Below are 8,692 nucleotides of genomic sequence, written 5' to 3'. Positions count from 1 at the left end.
TTGTTATGTATATACACATCATATTTTCAGAAAAGCTCTCTTACAAATGAACAAGCCAGTAAGGAAGTCCAAGACATCAACTGACAAATAACAAAATAGTGTCAAAATTTTTCATTTGAAACAAGTGAATTTTTCACAAGCTGGAAGCATGTAGGGCTGCAGCTGGGTATGATTCACTCTTAAATTGTAAATACAGATTCAGTGCAATAGGGGTGCACAGTGAGTGCCACAGCAGGCAGAGAAGCATGAGATCCCACTCAAATAATATGACAAACAGACAAGAACTGCTGCAAGCTGAAGAAGCAAACATATATTCTCTGTAGAGCAAATTCACTCCTGTCCACTGAATCTACTTTAGAGTAGTCTTCCTTTTAATGAAGTAAATTGCCACTTTAAATTCTAAACCAAATTCTAAATTAAACATATTTGTTGTTAACAATCTGTAGGCAATACGCAGTAATGCAGCTGTTGCAATAGCAAACTGGTGAAATTTGTCACTGTATCTTAGCACTAGAGAGTGCCAATCAGAGCACAGTCAACTCAATGTGTGCCTACTAACTCATGATGTACAAAGCAGTTATTGGTTTATTTTTTTCAGATCCTTGTGTTGATTACCCAGTATATACAAGTGCTGGTACACTGCAAACAAAACAGAAAATGTCGATTAATGTTTATTAGCAGCTTCTCTTTATTTCAAAGGATGAATCATCTCTTGGCTCCCCGAAACTCTGAGCCACTCCTGCACTGATTCATACTCACTATTATTATTATTATAGGAATTGCAATGAGATACGCCAGTCTGTATAACCAATGCCATAACACATCTGATTCATCCCAGAAGGCTCACAAACAGTGAGCATAGCACGATACCGGGATGCACACAGCAACAGAAGTGTAAAATCAGAAATCTTAAATATATTTGCTGTAGGACTAGCAATTGTATAAGGCTCTGGGTAGCTGTCAGCAATACGCTACTGCTCAGAAGTGGTTTAGATTGAATTAATAGGTACAGAGCCCTACAGGCTCCTAAGGCAACAGAGAAAGAGACCACTAGCATACAGGCAGAGCATTGTTGACAGGGAATCTCATCTGTGCTTGTCTCAAAAACAAAATTAATGCAGGGATCTCTGACCTCCAGAGATCTATTCCATCATTTAGGTTTCTCCAGAATTTTGGAGAATCTATCAATAAGTGTGTGCATATCTGATAATTCTCTACTTAAGGATGTTGCTATGCGCCTATCACACCACACATTATAGGAATTTGTATCTAGATCCAGAGTATATTGTAGCTCCACTGCAAATCTTGAAAACTCCAGAAATACCTTCCTGGAAACAGAGAAAATAAAAGATGCAGTTTCTTAAACCTATCAGTTAAACACGCAGTTGCAAATGATTTTAGCAACAGGAGAAGTGAAACGTAGTCGCGTAACTTCTAGCATAGCTTCAAGTGATAAATATCATGCTGTGACTCCCATCAGTACAAATCTGATATCCAGGTTACAGATAATACAGTCTCAACTCCTCATCTCACATCCAACTCTATAGCAAATCAATTATGTGGTCTACTACCTCTAATCTAAAGCAGCTTACAAGTCCAGCAGAGCATGTTTTTTCCTTCAAGTGATATTTTTCCTATCAAGTGATAACTCTTTCTTGTTCCTCTCACCAGCTTTTATCTCTTGGAAACTGAATAGAAGAATAATCCACAGGTCTATCAAGATGCAAGTTAAAGAGACTGTAAAGGATATACCTGAGCTTCCTTAGTCTAGAATGCAGAAAACTTGAAAGTGTTATTCTAAGGAATCTAAGAAAATAAAACAAAACCTCATTCTATTTGTATTGGATATGGAGCTGGGAAGTCTAAGAGAGAGGAGAAATATCTCATTCTGCAGTAAGTAATTAAGATATTTCTCAGCTTCTCATACACCCCGTTTGTAAATAAAATGTCAAAAGTTTGCTACTCGATTTAACACAGTGTGATTCTCAGATAGGACGTTTCACTTACATTATTGAACTCAGTAGTCACAATCAATTTGATTGTATTATCAATAGATAATACATTTAATTGCTAGTAATCAATCACCTTACCTCACAAAATCAAAACCAAAATTCATTTTATTTTAAGAAATAATCGTCATTGAGTTCAATGTCCTGTCTTATGCAAAGGCTGCATGGATTCCATCTCATACTATGAACTACTCAATAATCATAGAAAAAAAATCATAGAATAATTAAGGTTTGAAAAGACCTCCAAGATCATCTAAGTTCAACCATCCATCTGTCACCACCATTTCCCTACTAAACCATGTCCCTTAGTACCACATTTATACATTTTTTTAAACACCTTCAGGGACGGTGACTCAATCACCTCCCTGAGCAACCAGTTCTAATGCTTGATCAGCAATCGTTTATGTTCAGTGTTCTTTATATTCTGCTACAGGCTAAGTCAGATAAGAGAACTGTTTATGAAGAGTTTCTGCATAGAAATATTAGCATAAGAAAGCATGTCAGAAAGAACAGTGAACATTTTGTTACCTTTTGAATTAGAATCTATACAAAAATTGACTCAGGTGTAATCTTTTTCAAAGCAGAGAATTTTTTCATCCTCTGAAGAAATAAAATCTCAACAACTTGACTCATGATTATTTTTAAACCTTTGGTTCCTAACATTCTTCCACTAATGCATCTGGTTTTTAAAAGTGCCTCTGATCTTTCCCTTTTTCTCCATCACACAGTAACTGCTTTTCCACAGAAAAAGCTCACTAAGCCTCCCTTATCTTCATTTTATTTTATTTCAACTCTTATTTTCGTTAACTATCCTGTTCACTCTTCCTTCTACTTACCAGTTTTTCAGTTATTTTCTTTTGTGTTTTTAAGTGCACATCTTCAAGGCTCCCAATAACAACAGTGTGATGGTGTTCTTAACTCAAAGTTTTCTCTACAAGATCTGAGGAATAAAGATTATTTCTTCTCTCCTTATCCAGTTCACAGCTTCCCCCCTCAAACCCTGGTATTGAATAAAAATGAAAACTATTAAATGCAACAAAGCAGCATAGAACAGTAAACACAGTCAAATCTTGCAGTATTGTAGAATACTACTATGAATGTGAATACTAATACAGAAAAACAAAATAAGAAGCTCACAACTGATATAAAAAAAGTTGTGAGAATTCAAACTAAATAGACAGTGAATAAAGCAAATTAGGATTTATCCAATCCCTCTACCTTATCAATCTTCAAAATTGAAATTAAAGAAATAAGATTTCATTTTATTTATCTTTTCCACCTAAATGTTTGAAGCCATAATAAATCTTCAGTAACGCAAATTAAGAATGAAGTGACCTTGAGAATGGATCTGTAACAACTGTATTATTTATAACTGACAAAACATCAGATTTCTGTACAGCAATGTTCTTTTAAGCGATAGAAAATGTCACTATCATGGTTAGATGAGATAAGAAAGGACAGATATAAGACTGTTTGAAATTCAGTGGCCTGTTTTAGCATATAACTACGCAAATTTGCACTTGAATGCTCTATGAAGTACTGTCACTGGTGTGATGAAGTAAAATGTTTTGAAATTGAGCAAACTGAGCATGGAACAGGCTGATGTCAGCTGGCCAAGTTATTGACACATTTAGTGATTCAGCTTTGAGACCGGATGCCATTAACCCAGGAAACAAACACAGACCTCTCTAATTCCCACTTAATTCCTCTTACATTATTACGCCAAACATTGCTTGAATATTTCAGTTTTTCATTGGCTCATTAATACTGGAATGAGAGGTATATGCTATCTGTCACGCCTCATGTGTCATCTTTGGCTTGGCTAACCAATTTCAGCCAAGTAAACTCAATCCGAGTTTGTTATCTCTCAGTATCTTTGATTATAAATGCCTCAGGGCAGTGACTGAGACCTCAACAAGGTACTGAAATCTACTAAACAAACATCAGTAGTTAACCTGTACAGTAAGTTTCCATGACTTCACTGATTGCAACACATTTTTCATGACAACAATTACCAGCCAGCTACGGAAGTTCTTGAACATGCTACTAACTTCGAAAGCCAATTTAAATTTAAGCGGCATACTGAAACTGTTCAATAGCCAGTGCAATATAACATAAATCCTATTGGCACCAAAATAAGAAATATCTTTGCAGAAGGCCTTTTTGACAGATATTTTTGGTTAGCTACCTTCCATATGCTGGCAAGTTGTTCGTTCCACATCAATATACTCACTGACACACACAAAACACGAAACTTCTGTATCACTAACAAGCAACTTACCTGTATAAAGCACTAAAAGCCTCAACACTTCCTTGAAACACATACAGATTTTGCTGTGCCAAAAAGATAAGAAGAGGCCAAGAGGAGGAAGATAAACAAGCTTGTTATGCCTCCAAGATTGTAGCATAATTTTTGTGCACTGCTACAACACAGTAGGGTAGTAGATACAGCTAAACACAATAATATTTTATAAGGTGGTGACAGATGGCTCTTTCTCACTTAAATACCACTCCAAGTTTTCCAGTTTCCCATGGCTGGTGTCAAATGAAATTGTAGGAAGTCCAAGTTTTCACATTCTTTCTTTCCATTACCCTTACACTCAGTAAGAAACAATACAGGTTACAAATGAATTAATCACATTTTAAGAGCACATTTAAATGTCTACCTGTTGGCAACCCTTAGGCTGCACTACACAGTAATCGCTCATGGCTCCTATCTGTTCCTCAAAACAAACAAACAAACAAAAAACCTCTTCTACTTCATAGATTATTAGTCGATATTCTACAAACTGAAATTTACAGAAATTATATACTACAGATTTAATATACTCTTAATGCCTTTCTTAGGCGAGGCACACTGATGATGGTTTGACTTTCATTCTTTTCCAGCTGTGTCTTCTTGTTTTCAGATACTGGGGAACATTTGAGTGGTAGGGCAAACATTTTAAACTAAGAAAATGAATCAGCCAACATTTTGAAAGTAAGATTGTTAACCTTTTTTCAGCCTGAAGATTTAGAGGAGGAATAGAATGCAGTATTATGTCAGAAATGTAAGTAGATTTTTGCATTAAAACAAATACTCCTAATATTTCTTAAACAACAGTCTAAGCTTTCTCTGAAATAGTCTCATGAGTCTTTACAGTCTTTGGATACATCTCAACTCTGTTCAGCACTGTGAAAGCCCTTCTTGGTACTCCTGGATCACAGAATCTCTTAGATATTCTGCCCAGCTTTCTCTGGAAAACAGAGCTAACAGTTGTCTTCAGAAAGCCTCCCAGATGCACTTTCCAATACTTTAGAGACACAGCACTTGCTGTTTAGCAAAACGTGACAATCTCAAGAGAAATCCACTGGACATCTTCCAAAACACCACATATTTAAAAAAACCCACAAACACGTACTTTTGTCAAAATACATTTTTATGAATTTAGTATTCTCCAAGATGGATTTCTACATGCAGTACAGGCTTTCTAGGAATTTCTTATGAGATCTGTACTGTATTTTCATAATTAAATAGTTTTAAATATCAGAAATTAGATTTGTGAGTGTTCATTAATTCCAATAGGTGTAAGGGACCAACATGTTCAATGAAGTACCTAGCAGCAAAATTCCTACTGGTACAAACGCTTTTAATAGGCAAGGTGCCTATTACTGAACAGAAGCAGTTAGTTTATGTTCAAGGACCAAAACCAATACTGTATGGTTTTTTTGTTTGTTTGCTTCTAAACATCACAGTCTCTTCTCCAGAAAACCAAAATCTTTGCTTTTTCCTTACAGAAACGTACACTGTGTATGTATGGATGACAAGCCTTAGCCCCAGTTTTGCCTTTGGGGTAAAAGGTATAAAAGTTTCTCATCATCTTTGGTGTTCCTTCATTCTACAGTATAGAAACAGCCACCTTTCGGCTGAGCGTGCTTATGTCTTCCAACCACAAAACGAAGGCGGCAAGAAAGTAGTTATATATTTAAATAAATAATGCTAAAATCCAGTATTAATGGAAGTTATTAAAATTCTATATCTCTCAAGATTTAACTGCAATAATAAAACACCTACTCTCTAATTATCTTAGTTATAAATGTCAAAGTAATCGCAACACTGCTGCTTTGGTTTCTGCAGAGTGGTTTTGAGGTTAATTTATAAAATGCACCTACGCTGCCATCTTGTGGGAAGTATTAATTTTGCATTGATTGGACATTGGCTGGATCAAAAGGAAACTTATCAAAAGTAAACTGCCTTTTAGTACAGTGCTGTTTCTTATTGAAAATATGTGAGAGTTGGTGTCGTTCTTGCCGTTGTTGTTTTCTTTCATTCTGTGGGAGTAGTATGGATTTTTATTATTGTTTTGATGGAAGTTTGTTAGTTTTCAATACGACATTGTAATTTACCTTGAACAAACTTCCCTCTAGGATACAGAGGACAAGACAGATCCACACTGAATTTACAGCTTTAAGTGTAGTTTGTCTAAAATCAGTAACTGAGAGATAAAAAAGAGTTATGCTGCATGCATCTCAGTGACAAACTCATTTAATATCCTCAGTTTCCAGAATCCTTTTGAATCACATCCACATCCCTACAACTTAATCTCTGGATACTAGATGGTTCCAGTAAGATCCTAGTAATACCTGTACAACATTTCTCGTCCTCAGAGGATCTGTCACTCAGTGGAATTCATGGTCAAACTGGGGTCAACTCTTCAGTGTGCATGAAAGAAGCATCTGTGTAAGAAGCTTTCCATCACTCTTTATGGGTTAAAAATACAGTGTTTCACCACTGTGGACTTTGAGAGCTCCAGAGTGTTATTTTTCACCAAGGGCCAATATGCAAGCATTTAGGACTATATCAGGTACTTCAGTAAAAGCATGAAAACTTGCATAATTTCCTAAATTTTGTTATCTTGAGATTGATAATGCTGAAGAAATCACCTACAAACGTTTAAAAACCAAAATATTACAACGAGATACAAACTTACAGTGTGAATCAAAACCACAGCCGAGAAAGAACTGGGATCAAGTCTGAAGTTATGTATATTTGCCCCAATGACTCTTTTTTTAATGGCCTGCCAATTTGGTATTTTTAACAAATGTATCATTAAGTCTTCCACACAATCACCAGCACATATTATATTGTCACTTTAGTCCCTGTAAGTCCTTCTTTCCCCCCAGCACAGGCCACTAAGCATGAATATATCTTGGTACACACTACATACTCCCAAAAATACCTTGTCAGTCTCCAGGTGCTGAAGATTATACATTTTCTTTAGACGGTATTTATTATTTGTAGCAGAAAAATTACTAAATTCTAAGATACCGAGAGCCAGAAAAGACATCATTTTTTAATCATTTTTCCACAAAATACATATAAACAAATCCTTGTCCACAATGTTTGGGAGAGATTACTGGGGAAAGGCAAAGAGAAATTACATTAATCAAAAGCTTCAGTTGAGAGAAATCTGCAACAGAACTGCAACGTCCTCAGTTAGGATGAACTACCAAGGAAGAATGAGCACCATTGATTGTTTCCACTCCAGAAAATATATACTATTTAGCACAGAAAGAATAAGGAGAATCCAATCGGATAATTTGTTTTGGAAGTCCTGGCAGTACAAGAAACTCAGCACTAGAAAACTAGAACAGGACAGATTCACCAAAACTGACTTCACTGACAATTCTTAATATTCTCTAGTGTTTAAGATATCACCACTAATATGCTTTTCTGCTTCAACTTACAGTGATTGACCCTATCACACTACAATTGTAGAGAATTAGAATCATCCAAAGGAATATTTTGAGATGATATTTGAACTCTTTTGGTAACAGTATTTCTTGGCCCCTAATGTAACACGGTTACAGAATAAACAAATACATTGGAAAGCACAGATCATCACTTGGGTCACAAGTAATGAATCTTATGTAGTACATCTCTCAGAGCTCTGTTGTTCTCTGCTTAACTTTAAAGAATAGTGAATATTTTCTTCCCAGGAATTGCACTTCCCTGTAGCTGTCTGCAAAAGCAGTTATTTAATCTTAAAGAAGGTCTTCATGTTCCTATTGTTATTTTCTAATATTTTCATCAGACCCATAACGTAGAATGATATTTTGTAATGAATACAAGCTGAAGACTAAATGTCCTTCAAAATCTTCTTGTGGCTTGCCTATTTTAGGAGGAACCAACCAAACAATTGAAAAAAAAAATTAAATGGAAAAAAAAAGGAGCACCACTCAAGATTTTGACAAAAATACTTTAAATTCAAAGAAAGCTTTTCTACCCTCATGCTATTCTTTTTCTATTCTCCAATCTTTTAGCCAGAAACAAGGTGACTAATTTGTCATGGAAAAAAAAAATCTGCTCTTAAAAAAGTATAATAATAAAATAGACTGGCTCTATTTAGATTTCTACTACAATGCTCTTATTTCAAAGGTGAACATCTTAGTGAGGATAACATTACCTGTTGTTAGAGGCCTTTCGTTTTTCACTTTGAAAATTACTTCAGAATAATTTTAATGCTTTTCTCCTCTGACTCAGAACCAAACAGGATTCACTTGCTATACCATAAAGAACAAAGAGTGGCAGATCGCAAAGCCATCCTGCAAGATGGGTCCTGCCTGCCCTGCTTATGCTTGGCACTGAGGCAGGCTGCTCAGAGGTTGGATGAGCAAGAGCTTTGAATATGCAGTCTCAGTGG

The sequence above is a fragment of the Meleagris gallopavo genome, chromosome 4 (genome assembly GCF_000146605.3).
Source record: "Meleagris gallopavo isolate NT-WF06-2002-E0010 breed Aviagen turkey brand Nicholas breeding stock chromosome 4, Turkey_5.1, whole genome shotgun sequence".
Taxonomy (NCBI): Eukaryota; Metazoa; Chordata; class Aves; order Galliformes; family Phasianidae; genus Meleagris; species Meleagris gallopavo.
Note: the sequence above shows the minus strand (reverse complement) of the source record.